The sequence below is a fragment of the Pelobates fuscus genome, chromosome 10, assembly GCF_036172605.1.
Source record: "Pelobates fuscus isolate aPelFus1 chromosome 10, aPelFus1.pri, whole genome shotgun sequence".
Lineage (NCBI taxonomy): Eukaryota > Metazoa > Chordata > Amphibia > Anura > Pelobatidae > Pelobates > Pelobates fuscus.
This window is the reverse complement of record NC_086326.1, coordinates 128,511,869-128,533,456: the sequence shown is the minus strand read 5'-3', so window position 1 is coordinate 128,533,456 and position 21,588 is coordinate 128,511,869. Positions and strand designations below refer to the sequence as shown.

General features: G+C 42.9%; 1 protein-coding gene across 2 annotated transcripts in view; it reads left to right on the top strand.

The window, feature by feature from the left end:
- OGDHL (oxoglutarate dehydrogenase L) overlaps positions 1 to 21,588 on the top strand; it is a 178,971-nt gene that overhangs the window by 14,915 nt on the left and 142,468 nt on the right. The window contains exon 1 of one of the 2 annotated variants that reach the window (XM_063435250.1): positions 19,895 to 19,984. The exons of the other annotated variant lie outside the window; for it this stretch is intronic. The gene's annotated coding sequence lies outside the window, so the exon portion shown is untranslated. Of the gene's footprint in view, positions 1 to 19,894; positions 19,985 to 21,588 lie in introns of those variants that run through there. 2 annotated transcript variants of the gene reach the window in all.

Genomic DNA, 21,588 nt, shown 5'->3' with positions numbered 1-21,588 from the left:
AATAGTGGCAGCCTCACACACTTGGGGTTCATTGTGGGAGGGTAAAGCTGTTAAATGCCTCTCCGACAATGAAGCCACATGCGAGATCATAATCAAAGGCAGATCTGCATCCCTAGTCATCATGAGACTCATGAGGAGACTCACTTGGCTGGCAGGAACTCAAAACTTCCACTTGGTTTGCATGCACATACCGGGTCGGAAAAATATTGCAGCTGACGCTCTCTCTCGCTCCAACTTTCAGGCCTTTTTCGAACAACAACCCATGGCGGACATCAAACCCGAGCCTACCCCCACATTTCAGGACCTGATAATGGACTGATACGGCTGAAACAACACGCACTAACGTTGGCAAAATCTGCTCTGTCAGACAACACAAAGAAGTCCTGCGATAGAGCACTTACTATTTTCTCCAGGTTCACTTCCGAACACCACATCACCAACACCTTTTCCATCGACAATGGTTTCCAACTTTTTGCCCTCATTATTTCAGGCCTAACCGATCGTCGGTTCAGGCACATCACAACCGACTAGCAATCATCACCTACTACTCCAGATACGGCTTAATATCCCGACTATAAATGTTAAGGCGGAGCCTGTAGTTGTGGGAAGGGTTAACCGGCCTATTTATACCAAGACCTATCAGAGCCGAGATTGCCCCAGACTCCCCACCCATCAACACCCCTTAGCAAATACTATTTAGGTGGGCCCTCATTATTTCAGGGCTACCCGATCGTCGGTTCAGGCACACCACAACTGACTAGCAATCATCACCTACTACTCCAGATACGGCTTAATTTTCCCGACTACAAATATATATATATATATATATATATATGTGAGTGTGTATGTGTGCTGTATATGTGTGAGGGTGCTGCTAGTGTTAGTGTGAGTGTGTGTGTGCTGTGTGTGTGAGAGTGTGCTGTGTGTGTGTGTGGGTGCTGTGTGTGTCTGATGGTGCTGTGTGTGTGTGTGTGTGGGTGCTGTGTGTTTGTGAGGGTGCTGTTAGTGTTAGTGTGCATGTACTGTTTGTAAAGGCACTGCGAGTGTGCTGTGTGTGTGTGTGTGTGCTGTGTGTATATGAGAGAGCAGAGCTGCCATCAGAAATTTTAGGGCCCCTGACACAGCTTAAGATCCGGGCCCCCGGGGTCAGCCCCGAGTCTGCCCACAAGGATGAAGTGTGTGTGTGTGTAGTTGATGTAGAATGTGTGTCATGGATGCAGTGTGTATAGTGGATGCAGATTGTACGTTTTGTGTAATGTATGTAATGTTTTTATGCATGCATTAGATGCAGTGTGTGTGTGTGTAGGGAATGTAGGTGTGTATAGTGAATGCAGAGTATAAGTTTGTGTAGTGAATGTAGTGTGTGTACAGTGAATGGAGAGTGTGTGTTTTTGTAGTGGATGTAGTGTGTATAGTGCATGTAGTGTGTTTGTAGTGAATGTAGTATGTGTGTGTAGTGCAGATTGTGTGTGTGTGTGTGTGTGTGTGTGTGTGTGTGTGTAGTGCAGAGTGTGTGCTTGTAAGGATGCAGTGTGTGTGTAAAATAGGGGGGAGGGGAGTATTTTTTAAAAAAAATTTATCTGTGTATATTTAAATTTTATTCCCCCCCGCTTCTTACCGTGCCAGGGAGGGGGGAGATCACATTGTGGAGGGAGCCAGCCAATGTAAATTGCAGAGGGGGCCCAGCAGCACACACCCTCTTCCTTTCCAGCTACTCTCTGACTAACTCTCGCGAGACCGGCCTGCGTGCTGTGCGGAGCACTTGCCATGATAACCCGTGGCAACGCTCTGGCAGCCGCAGGGCGCAGGAAAGTTAGACAGAGAGCATCTGGAAAGGAGGACAGAGTGTGCTGCTGGGCCCCCCTCTGCAATGTACAGGTAGCAGGGGGCCCTCAGTGCAGATATATATATAGCGAAAATCCCTATATATATGTGCACATATGGAATGTGGGGCTCAAACTGCCAGAGTAGTCCAGGCCCCCCAGGACTGCCGGGCCCATGACAACTGGGCCCTATGAGAGAGTTCTGTGTGTGTGAGTGTGCTGTGTGTGTGAGGGTGCTGTGTGTGTGTCTGAGGGAGCTGTTAGTATGAGTGTGCTGTGTGTGTGTGAGGGTGCTGTTAGTGTGAGTGTACTGTGTGAGTGAATATGTTTATTTAAATTTAAATATGTATTTTTTTTTAATAAAAAAACCAAAAAAAAAACGTTATATCCCCCCCCCTCCCTGCTTACCTTTAGCCATTGAGGGGGGACTGTGCTGCCACCCCTGGTGGTTTTAGTTGTGAGTGAACTCTAGCCTGTAGGGCTAGAGTTCACTCTTGCGAGATCTGAGCGTTGCCGTGGTAACCGCGGCAACACTCCAACCTCACGAGAGGAACCCGGCGGAGCTTCTGGGTAGACCTCCCCGGGTCCTCTCCTGATTCCCTTCCTCCCCAGCCGGCGGCCGCATGTCAGTGCCTGAGAGCCGTTGAAGGAGATCTTTGATCTCCCCACCGGCCCATGAAGGCACACAGTAGGGCCGGCGGCCGGCGCTCAGATAGCGCCTGCTCTGCATGGGCCGTCAGGGGTGATCCTGTGATCTCCCCTGCCGGCCTTAGCACATAGCCATCTTGGCTCACTGGGTATTTGCCCGGTATGCCTGATGGCCAGCTGGGCCTGGATCAGAGTAACCTTTCCAATTTAGGTTCCTCCCCTCCTCCAATTACATAAATAACAGCTAAAATGTAACTGCTTTCCATCACTGAAGCCAAGTTCTCTGATCTTTCTCTACTGACACCATTACCCTTGGTGGAGTAGGAGAGATGTCAGGGAGGACGACTGAGGGGAGGATGGGTGGCAGGTTAGGGGAGCCCACTCTGCCACTGGCTGTCTGTAACGAACGTAGTGCCAGCATACATGTAACATTTTGCCCAGAATTCACTTTTGCCACCAGGAACAATTTTTCCAGGCTGGCTGATGACAGTCGAGTTACACCTCCATGCAAATCAATAAAATGGTCATGGTGCTTGGGTTAAATATCATGAAAACCAGTGATGTTACAGGATTTTAAGCATAGACCAAGCAATGAGAGTGATGTAATAGTATTAATACAGGTCTCTCTTCATCTTTAATTAATGGTTTCAAAATCAATAAATGAATAACATTAGTAGACATTTGTAGATATGAAAACAGGGTCTATATGGTTTCTTAATTCTAAATAGACATGTCATTTGTGAAAAAGAATTTTCTTCAAACTTGTCATTTACTAGTTTATTCTCCATACCCCAATCCATGATATTAGTGCGCAGGTAACTCTTTTTATTTTCATTTTATATTCTAGAAACATTGAACCTAATAATATTTCATACATTTTCACTGCACCTTGGGGGGGGGGGAAATAAATTTATTAGGAAAAGACTTTAGGAAAATAAATATAAAGAAAAATAAACAAGTGTAGTACCGTTGTAGACAACACAGTGAGGGGGATTCCCTTAGAGAGAATTAAAGCTTTTAATCACGGCAGGATGTTGATTAGTTCATAGAATCCTGAGCATAAAGGTAATTTTAATCAGACACCAAAAGGACTTCAAGAGCATCACTAATAAAGCCCCCCAAAGGGCACTTGAAAAATACTCATTTATCAAATAAAGTAAATAGCTGGTTGGATTGAATCGGAACATATCTGTGCATGTTTATTTGAAATTGTTTCTTTACCTGTTTGGCAATGTTTCACATTATTTTGGCAATTAAATTGTTAGAGGGATGTATTCAATATAAAGTGAGTTTTCAATGAGTTTTGGAAACTTTGTTAAAAAAAAGTCTGCAGAATGTGGCTACAAATTGCACTTTGCACTCAGCTCAAAGTTCATGTATTACTGAAAAGCCTAAAATGCAAATTTAAAAAAAAATAAATGTCGAAGTTGAAAAGATACAAAATATAAATAAACTAATAGCTGAGTAATAGCTCCTGTGTATTACCTTAAAGGGACACTCCAGGCACCCAGACCACTTCTGCCCATTGGAGTGGTCTGGGTGCCAACTCCCTTAACCCTGCAATTGTAATTATTGAAGTTTTTATAAACTGCAATAACAGCCTTGCAGGGTTAGGTCCTCTTCTAGTAGCTGTCTATCAGACAGCCACTAGAGGGACTTCTGGGTTCTTAAAACATGAAAAGTGTTTTAAACGACGCTGGACGTCCTCACGCTATGCATGAGGACCTCCAGCATTGCCGGAATCCCCATAGGAAAGCATTGAATAATGCTTTCCTACGAGTAAGTCTAAAGCGCGTGCGCAGCCTTTGCTGCACACATGCATTAGGTCTCCCCCGCCGGCTTACATTAGTGGGGAGGAGCGTGGGCAGAACCTGACCCTGTGCCGACGGACATCAGTGCTGGATTCAAGTAAGTGACTGAATGGGTTTTAACCCTTTCAGCAACATGGGATGGGGGTGGGAGGGAGAGGGGCACTGCAGGGTCTGCAGTGCCAGGAAAACGGATATGTTTTCCTGGCACTGGAGAGTCCCTTTAAATATGAACAAACTCACTCATACAGTTAAAGGAACTATTTCGTGTTAGGGAAGCAAAGATATATAGATATATTCTTAACACTGACATGTTTCTTGCCCCACCCCTGCTGGCATTGTAAAGCGTTACATAACCCTCTATTCACTTACCCAATTCCAGCGCTGATGTCCCTCGGTCCTGGGTCAAGCTCCGCCTCCTCTGATGTCAGCCGATGGGGGAACTTAATGCGGATTTGTGGCAAGTGCCGTACGCATATTGGGCATTCCCCACAGGAAAGCATTACCTCAATGCTTTCCTATGGGATTTTTATGATGCTGGGCATCCTCATGCAAAGCGTGAGGACGTGTGTGCATGTATTAGACAGTATGTGTGTCTATAAATTAGGCAGTGTGCATGTATGTATGTATTAGGTAGTTTGTGTGTGTCTGTTTTACGTGGTTTGTGTGTATGTATTAATGTCAGAACTAATCTGACTTTACACAGCTTCCTCATGCACCATGTTCTGATACCAGGAGATGGGATGTGATGCCACCCCAGCAATAGCATCATCATGGAGAGGCAGGGAGCTGTGCATTCCGTGCACAATGAGATTCCAGTTGTTATTGTGCATAACGAACCCATACTAATTGGTTACACTGGTGCAGAGGCAACAAACTTTAACAAAAGAGAAATCCAAACAGAAACAGAAGAAGCTTCACTGATTACATTTGTCACTGTTGCAACGATGGAGATTTTAGCTGTTGTTGTTTGAATAAGCCCCATGGTACCTTTTTTACTCTGATTTGTTAACTATAGATTTGGCACTTGCCACCTCTGAATATGTTTGTGTGTATATTTATTTATATATTTAGAAGGGAGAAAAAAGAGCTAATACATTTGAATCTTTAGGAAATTAACAAAATAAACATGGGGGTATAACCCAAGCGAAATGTAACGATTACTACCATAACAAAAAAAATGTTAATTAACTAAAAAAAGAACACAGAGTATAGAAAAGATAGAACTTATGAGGATTCATTCTTTCCTATGCTACCTATCCAACAGATGTAACATTGGGATGAATTACATTAATTTATTACTTTCTTGCTATTTGTAACTTGATAGGCTAGTACTTCTATAAGCTACTGATTATACATTTCTGTTGCTATTTTATATATATGTATTATATCATTTTATAAATATCTATTGTCTATTTGTTTTATATTTTGATTGTCATGTTGATTTTAGTTTGATATACATTGAAAGCTAAGTGTTATCTATTCTATACTTTTATATATTTATTTAGTTTTTTTTAGGGAACATTTGCACATTTTTTTTTAATTCTTTATTTTTGGTATGCAGGTAGGTACAACAGTGCCTGTTTCGCCCCAACAACATTCGCAGGCTTGTTATTCATATACATATTATAACAGTTGTGGCTGATTGAGTATGCATACATTTTTAAATGAGTATGATAACAATACAGTGAACGTATAGTAAACAAATTATAGCTTGCATGATAGGGAAAAATACAAAACATTAGTATTTAAGATGCGTTTGCCTCATTTTTCACGAAATTTATACAAAAAACAAACAAACAAAAAAAAAACAGTGAATAAGCTATTTACGGCATGTCGCCCGCTGGGTTAGTAGTACTAACATGTGTGGTCACAAGGGTATCATTCGGTTTGCTTCCTTAACCACCTATTTCTGTTCTGAGTAGTGTTTGTCTGTCTGTTTACATCTCCGCTTATGTTAGTGTATATATTCTAGTTAGTGAGACCGGCCAGCTCCCGGTTTCCTAAATTGGCTTGCTGGTCGAAATGAGTATGATAACAATACAGTGAACGTATAGTAAACAAATTATAGCTTGCGTGTTAGGGAAAAATACAAAACATTAGATGGGTTTGCCTCATTTTTCACGCCATTTATACAAAAAACCAGTGAACATGTTATTAATGGCATGTCGCCCGCTGGGTTAGTATTAGAGACTGTATTTCACTTCAAGCTGTGTGGCAAAAAGAAAAGCAGTCACAGAGAAAAACAGTGGGAGATGTTGGGTGCTGATCTCAGATGTAGTGACAATTGTCCCGATCATCTGGCTCCTGCCGGAGGTACAGTGATTTAAAGGCCTCTGTGAGCACAGACTTGCAGCGTTCTGTATGTCAGGGTTAACTTCGGCAGTCTGTATGAGGGCCTTGCAGCCGGCTGTGGTTTGGGGTCCGATGTGGCGGTTGGAGTTGTCTTGGCTTTTGGGCGGGTAAAAATGTGGTATCGTATGCGGTTGTGGCTACTGTGTGTAGATGTCCTCCCAGTGCCTTGTATTATATCAGATTTACCTTGGGGTTAGTGAGGTCTCGTCCTTAGGAGGTGACTGTCGCAAAGGAGACAGGCGTGGAGCCCCGGGGAATGAATGTCGCAGACTTGTCCGGTGTCCAGGCATGGGCAGCTGGGGTGTTATTAGCTGGACCGCCCTGGATGGTAGGATCATGATGTAGACCCAGAGTCCGCATCAGGGCCTGGGCTTCCCGTATGTCCTGGATGGTGTGCGTGGTCGTCCCTTGTGCCACCGTCAGTGCCCTGGAGGATCGCCATCGGTATTCAATGCTTTGGAGCCGTAGCGCTGCGGTGAAAGGCTTAAGCGACCTGCGCCATGCTAGGGTGCCTCCGGACAGGTCCGAGTAGAACTGTAGTTCCATGTTTTCAAAGCGAAGGGGGTTTCTTCCCCTTAGGGCAGAGAGGATCGCCGCTTTTTCTTTGCCGCTGCGGAGGATGAGGATTACATCCCTCGTGGCTGTTGTTGGAGCGTTGGCCAGTTTGGGGACTCTGAAAACTCCTTCTGGGGTCGGCATTTCGGCTTGCCTGTGTATCAGGATTGCTGGCAGTAGGCGCCCCATTACTTTCGGCAAATCTGTATCCGGGATTTCCTCAGGGACCCCTCTAATCTTAATATTATTTTGCCGCCTGGAGTCTTCCTGTGCCGCAAGGCGGCGTTCATGTTGCTGGTTCTGCCTTTGTAGGTCCAGTATGGATTTTTGTAATCCGGATAAGTCCTGGGCCTGGGCTTGTGTGGTTCCTTCTAGAGTGGTGATGCGGCCTGTCAGGCCTTGTATGTCCGCGCGGAGCCCGGTGACATCGTCATGGATGTGCCTCTGTAGGTCCGCTAATAGGGTTTTAAGGACCGCTGTGGTTACAGGCCCTCCCGGTTTGCGGTGCGGGGTAGGCATATAATCTTCTCCTACATCATCGGTGAGTTCCTCGGATAAGTCCGAGCACCCGCCGTGCAGCGCTTCCATGTTAGATTCACTGTCGCCACGTGTTTGCCTCCACATCTCTCCTATCGTGAGCCCTGGGGTGGGCTTGTGCAGGGTCGTTTCTTCCCCTTTTTCCCCATAAGGTCTCGGGGTAGTTTCTGTTGGTCAGGGTGAAGGGGGGGCTATTTAATGTCGCTTTGTCGTCGTTTAGGGTACGGAGCTGCTCTGTCTTGCAACTGATCACCTCGGCGTTCAGGCTCCGCCCCCCATTTGCACATTTTTGTTTTACAAGGTTGTCAAGGAAAAACAGAGTGCTAGTCAGTGATGGCACAATATGTTATTAGAAGTCAAGCTATACTGACTGGCTATACATGTATGTTAACTAGGAGAGACGTGCTTGAGAAGCAGATTGATGACTCTCACCTCTGGCTGGTCCTGTGTATTATGTGTGCGATGGTAAATGTTTGTGTGACATGCACATGCTTGGCTGATCAGTAGTATGTTTCTATGTTTGGGTCTTGCCCCTCTTTCCTCTCCACTTCTCATGTAATGTGTTAAATTTTGGATCTGAGATGATAATCTGAAAGAGTGTGGGTTTGAGGGGAAAGGCCTATGGTTGCAATGTGGCTAGCTATTCATGTAAGACATAGGACAAACAAACATTAATGGGTTCTTAGAGTAGTGCACAACACATTAGAGTCACTCAGAGGAGAGAACACTTAATCCTGGGCATGTTTCGCGGCTGTCAGACCTTCCGGCATTCGCTAACCGTGGACTTCCGGGTTCTCGGAGCGCGGCCACTCCCCCTCCTATGACGTGGTCGTTCCCAGGGTTCATAGAGAGTCCGCGTCAACACCACAGTGCTGGATCAACTCGAAAGCTCCCGCGAACTTCAAACTGAATATTTACTTCTACTGTGTATCGGACCCGGACTGTTTAATCATTTACCCGCCTTCTCCTCTCCTACGACCTCGGACTGTTTTTGGATATTCTCTTGCCTGCTGCAACCTCGATTCTCTGTGGAATCTCTATCACCAATTTGGATTATCACTCCTTCATAAGTTAAGTAAACCAGATTGGCTCAAACTTAATATATAACCATCCTAAATCTAAGTGGTTCGCTATCTGCTCCACATCAACTCATAATCTTGTTTCCAACACCTACTTATTAATTATCTGCATCCTAATTTGGAACTTCTCGCTGGTTGTGTTAAAATTACCTTATCCTAAAACAACTTCAAACACCGCTGCTGGTTATAACCTGCCAGGAATTAAAGAGACAGTTCAAATTGATTATCTTTTTTTATTTAAAGTAATAAACATTATCAAACTCAGAAATCTGCAGTTGTTTCCATCTTATCAACAATTGAGCGTTACAGATTGATCCAGCCTAATTAATGGATACAGCAGATCTCTCTTCTGAAATCACCAGATTAAACCAAAGAGTGGATACTCTCACTCAAGGCATGCAAGATCTACAGATCACCAATGAAAGAATCCTTACTTATGTAAGGGACTTGCAAACCCATACTCCTCACACAGTTACACACTCGGCTAGTGACCCTGCTGTCTCCAACCCCGAAAAATTCTCTGGAGACAGGTCCCAATACCGAGAGTTCATCAATTCTTGCAAGTTGTTGATTGCATTAAAACCCCGATCATATCCCACTGAAAGATCTAAAGTTTGTTCTGTTATTTCATTTTTGAGAGGTGAACCCATGGCCTGGGCTCATTCCTTTCTTGAGAATGATGATCCCATATTGGATTCTCTGGATGAATTCTTTGAAGCCATGTCTCTCCTTTACGAAGACCCAAACAAACAAGCGACTGCAGATTTAACCATTAGAACACTGCAGCAAAGAAACCGGCCTGTTGAAGATTACATTGCTGAATTCAAACGATGGGCACCTGAAACTCAGTGGAATGACATAACTCTACGTAACCAGTTCCGTATTGGGTTATCTGAAGCTGTCAAAGATGAGCTCTCCAGAACTGAACTACCTACTACACTAAATACACTTATTCAACTGTCAATCAGTATCGACAGAAGACTTAGGGAAAGAAAAGCTGAGAAATCACTCACTAGCTCTCTATGGAAAAAACCCTTCACCTCTTCAAAGGCACCGGAGAAACCTATAACTCCCGCTGAACCTATGGAAATAGGGGTTGTGAGAAGTCCTCTTACTCCAGAAGAGAGAACCAGAAGAAGACAACTGAACCTCTGCATGTACTGTGCTTCGCAAGAACATGTGGTCCCAGACTGTCCCCTATTGAAACGTCCAAGAGGCGGTAAGCATGGTTCTACCACGACTGTAATGAGTGTACTTCCTTCTAAACCAACCTCTCATTTCTCCTCTGTCTCTCTCATATTACAGTGGGACAAAGAAAGAATTACGACTAAGGCCATTATTGATTCCGGTGCTAATGGGGTGTTCCTGGACTCATCCTTTGTTACAAAAAATAAAATTCCTTGTGTTCAAAAACGTAATTCCGTCTCTGTCAGAGTTATTGATGGCTCCTTAATCTCCTCGGGGCCCATTCGCCTTGAAACTGTCCCTTTAAGGACTACTACTAATTATGTCCATTCTGAATTTCTTGTTTTTGATGTCATAAATTCTCCTCTTTATCCTATAATATTAGGGATAGACTGGTTACGGACTCACAACCCACTTATTACCTGGGCTCCTTTCTCTCTCACGTTTAACTCTGCATATTGCCAGAGAACATGTCTACAACACATCCCCATTTTGCATGTTACTAGGGAATCCACTATACCTTCCAGCTATTCAGAGTTCGCTGATGTGTTCAGTAAAAAGGAAGCAGAGACACTTCCTCCTCATCGACCCTATGATTGTCCGATTGACCTTGTTCCTGGTGCTCCTATCCCTTTTGGACATATTTATCCCCTCTCTGAATCAGAGCTAAAAACCCTCAAGGAATACCTAGATGAAAACCTTCGGAAGGGGTTCATTAGACCTTCCTGTTCACCAGCCGCTTCCAGCATGTTTTTTGTAAGAAACAAGGACCAGACTATTCGGCCAATCATCGATTACAGGTCTTTAAATAAAATAACTATCAAGAATCGTTACCCTCTTCCCCTGATCAATGAGTTGATTGAAAGATTAAGAACAGCTACCATCTACACTAAACTTGACCTTCGTGGGGCATATAACCTTGTTAGAATCAAGGCCAATGATGAATGGAAAACGGCGTTCAGAACCCGATATGGTCTTTACGAATATCTTGTCATGCCCTTCGGGCTATGTAATGCCCCTGCAACCTTTCAGCATTTCATTAACGATATCTTCCGAGATCTCCTAGACGTTTGTGTCATCATTTACTTAGATGATATTCTCATCTACTCCAACAACCTTGAAGAACACAGAAAACACGTGAGATGGGTATTATCCAGATTAAGAACACACAAATTATACGCAAAACCAGAAAAATGTATATTTGAAGTCAATGAAATCACTTTTTTGGGATATGTTATCTCCCCTCATTCAATAAGTATGGATACCTCCAAAATAGATTGCATTGTCAACTGGTCTACTCCTACTAATACTAAAGACTTACAACGTTTTCTGGGATTTGCCAACTTCTATAGGAAGTTCATTAAAAATTACTCCAAGGTTGCTCATCCCCTCAACCTGCTCAATAGCAGTAAACGGTCCTTTGCTTGGAACGAAGAGGCTCAAGCAGCCTTTGATGAATTAAAACGGAGATTCACAAGTGCTCCCATTCTTCAACTACCTAATCCTGCTTTTCTCTACGTCATGGAAACGGATGCTTCTGATACAGCTATCGGGGCTGTCCTCTCTCAACACCAAACACCTCAAGATCCTCTCCATCCAGTAGCTTTTTTTTCACGATCTTTGTCTCCTGCTGAACGAAATTATCCTGTAGGAGAAAAAGAATTATTAAGTATTAAAGCTGCATTCGAAAACTGGCGTCACATACTTGAAGACACACGCACTCCTGTAATTGTTTATACCGACCACAGGAACCTTGAATATCTTCATTCCAACAAAACACTCTCTGCCAGACAAGTACGCTGGAATCTTTTCTTTTCCCGTTTCAATTTTCAAATCATCTACAGACCTGGATCCAGAAATAAAAAGGCAGATGCCCTGTCCAGAATTCACCAAGATCTTCCTGTAAACGAAACTCAACCTCCTAAAATCATAGGTATTATTTCGTCATTAACTGATGATATTAAACATCTTAAAGAAGAAGATCTTGAACTTCCCAAACAAGGCAATCTATCAAAAAAGGACGGTTTGTACTACTTCAAAGACAGGTTATACATTCCTCCCTTGCTTAGGAATAAAATACTCTCCTTGATTCATGATTCCCCTCTGGCTGGTCATCCTGGTACAAGAAAAACACTGGAGCTGTCTAAAAGATATTACTGGTGGCCTCGCCAGGACAGAACCATAGAATCTTATGTAAAAAACTGCCCAACCTGTCTGAGATCAAAATCTGACCATCATCCACCATTCGGTCAATTACTGAGCCTACCTGTTCCAGAAAGACCTTGGCAGTCCATCTCAATGGATTTCTTGGTAGAACTCCCTCCTTCGCAACATCATACCACCATTCTGGTAGTGGTAGACCGTTTCACCAAGATGTCCCATTTTATTCCTTTAAAGAAATTACCCTCTTCATCTGAACTTGCAAAAGTATTCATCAACAACATCGTGAAACTCCATGGTCTTCCTGAAGAAATCATATCAGACAGAGGAACACAATTCACCTCCAAATTCTGGAATGAGATGTGTTCCTCCCTCAACATTCAACGTAAATTATCTTCAGCCTATCATCCTCAAACCAACGGACAAACAGAGAGAGTTAACCAATGTCTTGAACAATACTTGCGGTGTTATTGCTCTCATTTACAAGATGATTGGATCACGTGGTTACCAATGGCAGAGTTCTCATACAACAACTCGGTACACACTAGTAGCAAAATGACTCCATTCTTCTCAAATTTTGGATTCCATCCTTCTTCATTCCCCGATCAAGGACTTCCTTCTTCTAATCCATACGTCTCCAACCATAACTCGTTCATGTCTGCCCTCTTCCTCAGGTTACGTGATAACCTTAAAAATGCATCATCTGCTCAGAAAAAGTTTTTCGATACTGGTAGACGACCTTCCCCTACTTACAAGGTTGGTGATCTAGTATGGCTCTCTTCAAAAAACATTGTTACCAACCGTCCCTCAAAGAAACTAAGTTCACTCTTCCTTGGCCCTTTTCGTATATTGTCACTCATCAACGAAAACGTGGTTAGATTGAAACTTCCACCTACCATGAAACTACATCCAGTCTTCCATGTGTCATTGCTTAAACCACACCACTCCGACCCTTTCATGAGGGATGTTCTTACCACTCCTGATCCCATTCTGGTACAAGGTGAAGAGGAATACGAGGTTCAGAGGATTCTCGACTCACGAATCCATCGTGGTTCCTTACAATATCTTGTCCGGTGGAAGGGCTACGGAGTTGACGAAGACTCATGGGTGTCGTCCTCCGCGGTGCATGCTCGTCGACTTATCAACGCGTACCATGCTCGCTACCCATCCAGACCTCGTTGACAGCATCCGGTGGCTGCTTCTTATGAGGGGGGTTCTGTCAGACCTTCCGGCATTCGCTAACCGTGGACTTCCGGGTTCTCGGAGCGCGGCCACTCCCCCTCCTATGACGTGGTCGTTCCCAGGGTTCATAGAGAGTCCGCGTCAACACCACAGTGCTGGATCAACTCGAAAGCTCCCGCGAACTTCAAACTGAATATTTACTTCTACTGTGTATCGGACCCGGACTGTTTAATCATTTACCCGCCTTCTCCTCTCCTACGACCTCGGACTGTTTTTGGATATTCTCTTGCCTGCTGCAACCTCGATTCTCTGTGGAATCTCTATCACCAATTTGGATTATCACTCCTTCATAAGTTAAGTAAACCAGATTGGCTCAAACTTAATATATAACCATCCTAAATCTAAGTGGTTCGCTATCTGCTCCACATCAACTCATAATCTTGTTTCCAACACCTACTTATTAATTATCTGCATCCTAATTTGGAACTTCTCGCTGGTTGTGTTAAAATTACCTTATCCTAAAACAACTTCAAACACCGCTGCTGGTTATAACCTGCCAGGAATTAAAGAGACAGTTCAAATTGATTATCTTTTTTTATTTAAAGTAATAAACATTATCAAACTCAGAAATCTGCAGTTGTTTCCATCTTATCAACAATTGAGCGTTACAGCGGCTCTCGGTGGCCAGCGGCCGCTCACTTCAGATGGTCAGTGCGGTTTTAGCTGACACCCACCCTAGGTATGTGCTCGCTGAGGGCTGATGGCATCCCTAGGGTTGCAGAGCGATGGGGGTAGCGTCCTTCACCTTTTTGGCCTCGGGCCGACTTGAGGACCAGTATCTCTGAGCCATGAGCCTGGTGGCCCGATGAGTCTAAGTCCTGTCTGCTGCATGTGCGGTGGAGGGTCCTGGTCCTTGGTTGCCATCTGCGGTGATTTATTCTCCGTCTGTGTGGTGATAGTTGCCGGGTGAGTACTCTCGAGGCCCCCGGTCTGTGCGAGTTGGGCTTGGATTTGGCAGCGTCGGGTACGTTTTGCACCTATTTGTGGGCCTTTCATTCCTTGGCCAGCGCCCCGCTGGGCTCCTCTTTGAGGCTGTCGCTGTGTGCTTGTCACCCGCTTGTTTAGCTTAGCCCAGAATCGGGCAAACAGCTCGTCCAGTTGTTGGAGTGTCCCCTCCGTGGAGTACATTGTGGTGATTGAGCTGCGTTTGTCCTCCATCTTAGGCGCCCCTGGGGCTCGTGGTTGCCGGTAGTACGTAGCAGGTGCCGGCTGCCCGGTGGAGTCGTTCATGCCAGGATGGACCGGGATAACCCCCACCGGTCCATAGGGGGTGGGGGGGGACAGCAGTAGTCGATTTTTACCGCCAGTTGAAGCCGTAGGAGAGCGGCCGCCTCTCCTCAGTCCGGTCACTAGTAGGCTGCAAAGCCTCGAGGTGGATTTGCCAGTGGAGGAGAGACCCGCAAGAGGTATCCCCGGAACCGCTGACATGTCAGGAACAGGTTTGGTGTTGCTTTGCAGCCCGGTAATTATTTGGCTCGGTATTCATCAAGTTTAGTGTACCAGCTACAGGAGCTCAAGCAGTACACGTCTGTACAGCTCTGTAGCCAGGCTCCGCCCCCCCATTTAGTTTTTTAAGTGGTATGATTTAGTGGAAGAAATTGTTAGTGTCTCCCACATTTTGATTGTGGTGTCTTATATTCCTAAATTGTTCTCGGATTCACCACTGACCACACATAACACTTTGCCCCTGTTTCCTTAGAGCAGTAGCATGTTTAACTGTCTCCAGAAAAAAAAAAAAAAACATTGCAGTCAATAGGGTGTAATTTGGTGGGAATTAGATTTTGAAGTGATTTACATACTCCTACATAATAAGGCTTATGATTCAGAGCAACATTAATTAATTTAATATTGTACAAGGCACATTATTTTTTGCATTTCTTAAAATGTATCTTTTTCTGCATGTGTGTTTTTTATTATTACTCTTTAAAAATTAATTCTTATTATTTTTATTTTTATTTTGAGGGGAGCATATTACAACAAGCTGATAATTTAATCAAGTATCATGGAGTGTAATGTATGTTATGGTCAATTTTACGTGACAGAGGGTTTTTTCTTTGGTAGAAAGCGATTAAGAAAGATGTCACTGACCAATATATTTATAGTAGTCAGCCTTAATCTATATATAAAGAATCAATTTACAATTTTTACACTGTAAGAGTCTTAAGGTACTCTGGCTGAGTACCTTCGTTACTTCTCGGCTTCCGAGGCTATTTTCGGACTATCCGATATTACCTTGCTGAGTTTAAGTATTTGGTGCCATTAGGAGCACTCAGATGTGTATCACAAAATAATATGAGCAACATTCAGAGTGATTATAGCAGTGATTATAGTCTTTATCCCACACCATGAGTCGAGACTACATGTAGGGGTTACCGAAATGCAAAAGAGGTTCAGGCACTCCAACAGCTTCAGGCGAATATATTAGAACTGAAGGTACCGTGCAATGTTTCGACCCACAATTGGGTCTTTTTCAAGCATACATACAGGGGTTAAACAGAGCGGACTGTATTGCTGCTGTGCAATGGTATTTATATCCAAAAAGGGAATTTGCACACAATAGGGTAATTAACAGTACATATAGTTCCACATCAAGTCCTCTTCCCATAACACAATTTTTGTTTTTCTTGCTGAAAACAACCCTTAGCTCCACAAACAAATACTCACCTCCATTTTGGCCCTATAATTTAAACAACCTGAAAAAATGAATGCACCTTCTAAAATTACCACCCAAGCAAGAGGAAAGCCTAACCTGCAACCCTGGGTCCATGGCGGCCACAAAACGTGAAAACCTTTCTTCTAGACTTCAAAATCGCAGTCAACAGGGTGACCTGGAAATTCATGCTAGTTCACTCCTCTTGTTGGTATTTCATGTAACGGTATCAATATACTTGCTTTATGTTTGGAATTTCTGTATTACTGTGCATGTATTGCTTGTGATGTTTTGCACTGGAATAAATAAAGAATTTAAAAAAAAAAAAAAAATCGCAGTCAAACATCTCCTTGGATCAACAAGCTCTTACCACACATATTAGCTACTATATCCTTGTGTATTCAGTTTACTATTTTTTCAAGCATCCTGATATTGTTCTGATGAATCTGCCAGAATGTGATAAAACAACCTATTTAGGCTGAGAATCCCCCAACTTTATTGTTCATACTATAACAAACTCCTACTGTAGTAGACATCTCCTATTCAAGTCTAATTAGGTGACCACTTATTTGTACAGTCCTATTAATGGTAACCAGAAAGCTATTTGTTCAACTAGTGTAGTAGAAAGAAAAGTATTAAATGTCTTAGCAAATCACATCCACTACATACTACAGCACCCGTTATACTTCTACGGACTTCTTTATAGAATGGGCTTAATGTGATCTATTTTTCAAAAATGTTGATTACTACTAATGCAATGGTTGTTCACAATTAGGTGATGAATATTAACCCTTAATAACTCTTCAATTAATCTCCCAAATCACATGTAAATTTCACTTGTCTGTGAAGGCGCTCTTTCATTTTTGGCTTTTGATTTGGAAACATTTTTATTGAATAAATTCATTGTTAAAGTACACGCAATAGAGAAATGAAGCACGAGACTCACTTCTTAAATAACATGAGAGGTGCAAATTCTCCAAATAGCAGTTATAAGAAAAAAGATAGACATTTAAAAAATAGAAGAAAGAGATTCATAACACGGTATCCAGTGTAACTATTTAGGTGATTCTTGACTTTTTTGGGGCTTGCTATCTCTGGCTATTGATGATGTTGTATTTTCTAGTTTAGCCCATCTAACTGGTATTATATAAGCCTTGTTGGCATCCTTACATTTTATATACAGTGCTTCTGTCCCATCTAACTTAAATGCTTCCAAATGCAATCTTTTCTTTTTTTATTACCTAATGATATATGCTGTGAAATGTGCTTTGCCATGTTTTCTCAGAGGAAAATTTCCGACAGCCAATTAGTTATAAAATTGCCTTAATCTATTGAAATGGACCCTTTTTTCCTCAAAATGAGATGTTTTATTGAACCAAATATAAAGTTTCATGATATCTTTGAAGTCTCTATTTAACTATATTGTAGTCACTATATCTCAATTTTTTAGCGCCCTCATTTGGTGTTCTTTGGGTTTTGTTCCAACCTTTCACCTCTTGTTTGTTAAGGTTTTAATTTAGGTTTGAAAAAAAATACCCCTACCCCCCCCCCCCCCCTTTTGAGTCCTTCCTAAACAATTCATACCCATTTAAATTAACTGCCTTGTAATCCATTTTATCCTACTATGTTTTAATAAAACATTTTATGGTATACTGTTTATCATATGCCAATGACTTAAGTCCCCATTTTATTACTTAGGTTCCTTGAATTAACAAGCAGACATTTAATGTTACCATCAGCCTCTAGCACTGAATTTAATTTATTTTTTATCCTATATCTCCTCGGTGTTGATCTAACTTCTCTCCTATATTCCAACCCCCGATTTTATGTAACTGTATGACCTTTATATTGTATCTAAAATTTGCGAATTCTATGTCCCTCCCCAATTCCTGGTTTAAGGTCTTCTCCAGCCACCTAGCCATCTATGTCCCCAGCATAGTCGAGTGTCTTCCATTCAGATGTAATCCATCACAGCTATAAAGGTTGTACCCAGGTGCAAAATAATCTCAATGCTCTAAAATGCCCAGACCCTCCTTCCTACACAAGGACGTCAGTCATTCATTCAGCTTCGTAATCCCCTGCTACCTTTCCACTCCATCTTCCACTGACATTCCCATTAATACCAATAGGAGCCATAGCTGGTTCATCTGTATTTAGTGATTAAACCCCTAAAACATGAGACGTTGGGAATTCAAAGTGAATTTCAAATTCACTTGAAGAAACTTTCCACTTTTGTTATTTTGGCCTTAAATTTAATATTCAGTTGAATTTACTTTAAATTCTCCACAATTCACACTTTAGTGAATAATTCTATAGATTGTTTCAGATGGCACAATAAGGGGGTGCATTGTAAAAGTCATGCTTGCTTTACCCATTGTTACATTTTGACCCATTGCCTATAATATGTATAGAATCTAGATTTTTTACCCTTCTTTAATTTAGCACATCTCACAAGGTACAACCTGCACCTATATCGTATATATGTTAAAGAACCAATCAAGTCACCTAGGCCACTGTCACAATCCCTGTCCCTCGCTGTGTGATCATGGGAGGTATGTCTCTTCTGTGTTCTGATGCACACCTACTCATCCCTAGCTTCCTGGAGTCTCATTATGACATCATATGTGTCATGGAACCCTTCATTGGTCTCCTTTTATAATGTCAGTCTTTGTGGTGTTTTTTAATGTTGTGTAAACACTTGCAACATCATGGCCATCTGTAACCAATCACAACCCAGTACAGGGTACATGTATCCTTACTGGTTGTCTTTGTTTCTTGCCTTGTCGTGGTTTCTGTTTACCCGCGAGTGCATTATATATTACTTGTTATTCCATTTTATGACCTTAACTTGTTTGACCGTTCTTGATCTATGTAACCCTCACCTTGGCTTGTTTCTCCTTTCTGTGTACCTCTGTAACGCCTGACCTTGGCTTGTTAAAGTTTATTTGTGTCTGCTTGCAGACTTTCTGACTATAAGTTTAGTGTTACCCTGAGCACTCTAAGGACACATATCTTCCTTAGAGTTAGGGTCAGGCCAATCCTGACAGCCACTTCATCTCAATGCAGTGATCAGGTTGCAGTGGTCCTGTCCTTGTAACCATGCACTATAAAACATTGCAGTTTTTTAAGAAACACTACATTGCAGGTTTAAATCCTCTTCCGGTGGCTGTCATGCTGAGAGCCAATGGTGGTACTTTTGCAGCACAAACTAAATAAAACCCGTTCCTGTGACGTGGAAGCCTCCATAATGAAGCAATGACTCAATGCTTGTCTATGGGTAAACAGCAGCACATGCCCACATGAGGAGCACAGGATTGGACACTGGCGAGGGAGGCCATGCCTGCTCTGTGACATCATGGGAGGCGGAGAGGTAACCTGTGCTGTGGGAGCCTGGGAGCTGGAAAAAGATAGGTTATTTAATATATTATTTTCAAAGTTAGTTATTTTTATTATTTTATATGGCATGGATTCTAAAGTGTTAGGAATACATGTCTTTATTTAGGTTTTAGTGTTCCTTTAATACAGTAGATACTGGAATAATTCCAGACATATCTGGGCAGAATTTCATTACTACAGATCAATGCAGCTCTGCTATTTGTATAACCATTGCGAAATAGAGTTCAGGAAATGAGCTGGAGATAAAAGCCCAAATCCCAACCATTTATAAAATGTTTACAATGCTAACCAGGTCATGGAATCCGCCCATGATGCCCTTCGCTGAGTCTAATCCACTCTCTATCCAGCGCTCTGTGTTTCAGTACCAAGGACAGCAGCACCTCTCCCCCACCCCCTCCTGCCTTTAGCTAGTTAGAAATCATAGCCACGCCTCCAAGCACACCCCTGCCTCCTCGACTTCACGCAGAACGTTCGGCTTTGTGACGTCACAGAAGCTGCGAACACAACGTTCTACTGGGTCCATGGTTACATTAGCGCAAGACTCAGGTAAAGCTCTTACACTGCAGTGCTGTCAGGGGTCCCACGTCCCTAATACAGCCCATACATAATGGGTCAGCTGGAGGAACAGAGGCTTTATCAGCTGCCTCCTCACACCTACATGCCTGGGTACATGTCTCTGTACATCCCTGGGTACATGTCTCGGTACATCCCTGGGTACATACCTGTGTACATGTCTCTGTACATCCCTGGGTACATACCTGGGTACATGTCTATGTACTTGCCTGGGTACATGCCTGGGTACATGTCTCTGTACTTGCCTGGGTACATACCTGGGTACATGTCTCTGTACATGTCTGGGTATTCCTGGTCAGAGTAAGGACAGGTCATATTCACAGACATGCAAGTTGTGCTGTTAGCAGCTCGCAGATTACACGGTGCCCTGCTTTGCTGTGTTATCCTGGGAGTTTTGGACTCAGCTGGGAGCCAGGAATTAGAAGCAGCAATTTGATCTGCTTTACCTTGTGCTCTCCGGCATGTTTTTAAAGCAACCCCCAGCTTGATTTATCTCATGTCGGTGGGTGGATTAATCTGCAAAGGTGCAAGGCAGAGCTTCACTCATATAAACAGGGATATCTGATAACATGTATCTTCTGTATATACTTGGTGAGGCAGGTTACATGGATTATTAATGTGGCTAGCACATATACATTTACATATACACATAGGCATTGCTACATATGCAAGGATAAACTTACACGTTTTATATAAGGAGCAGTATCATTTAGAAACCGATAAGATTGTGTATTTAACATCAGTTACATATATTTCTCACTTTTCATATAGCTGGTATAATTAAACTGTGAGCACTGGAGATGTTATCCTCTGATTTTGGGTACACCGTACAGACAGTCCTCCCCTTAAGGACACATGACATGTGTGACATGTCAAGATTCCCTTTTATTCCAGAAGTTTGATCCTTAAGGGGTTAATGCCCTGAGTAATTTGTATGATTACTAATAATATAATTAAGAGAGTTACTCCATGCATCATAGCCACTGTTGCCTGCTGGAGTACCATGGCTCCGTTCTCCGGTATTGGGGTATATCGTTCTACAACAGTTTACCCTCTAGTTCCGCACGGCGCAGAGGGTCCTATCCTGCTGGTTGAACGACATGTGGGTTCTGTAGAACTGCTAGATGCCAATCTCAGTGGCCATTTATTGGTTGAAAGTGTCAGCTGATCATTTTCAGCCAATGAATGCCCCTCTGTGTATAGAAATATTCGCAGCACAGACTTGGCATTAACCAGCCCAAAGCTCTTTTTTCGGTGCTTGTTAACGCACCAGTGACTCTGCAGGAGGTGCAATGTATGTGCAATGTTTCATTGCGACTTATGCACATACTGACTTCAAGCACCATGCCCACTTCAAATCACTGTATTGGTACTCCATACTAATTCTTCTTGACCTCTCTGCTGCCTTTGACACCGTTGAGCATGCTCTCCTTCTTCAAACTCTTCAGTCACTCAGTCTCTGTGACTTTGTCCTCTTGTGGTTTTCCTCTTATCTCTCCCAACACTCATTCAGTGTCTCCTTTTCTAATGATACCTCCTCCCCTCGTCCTGTCTCGGTTGGAGTCCCCCAAGGGTAT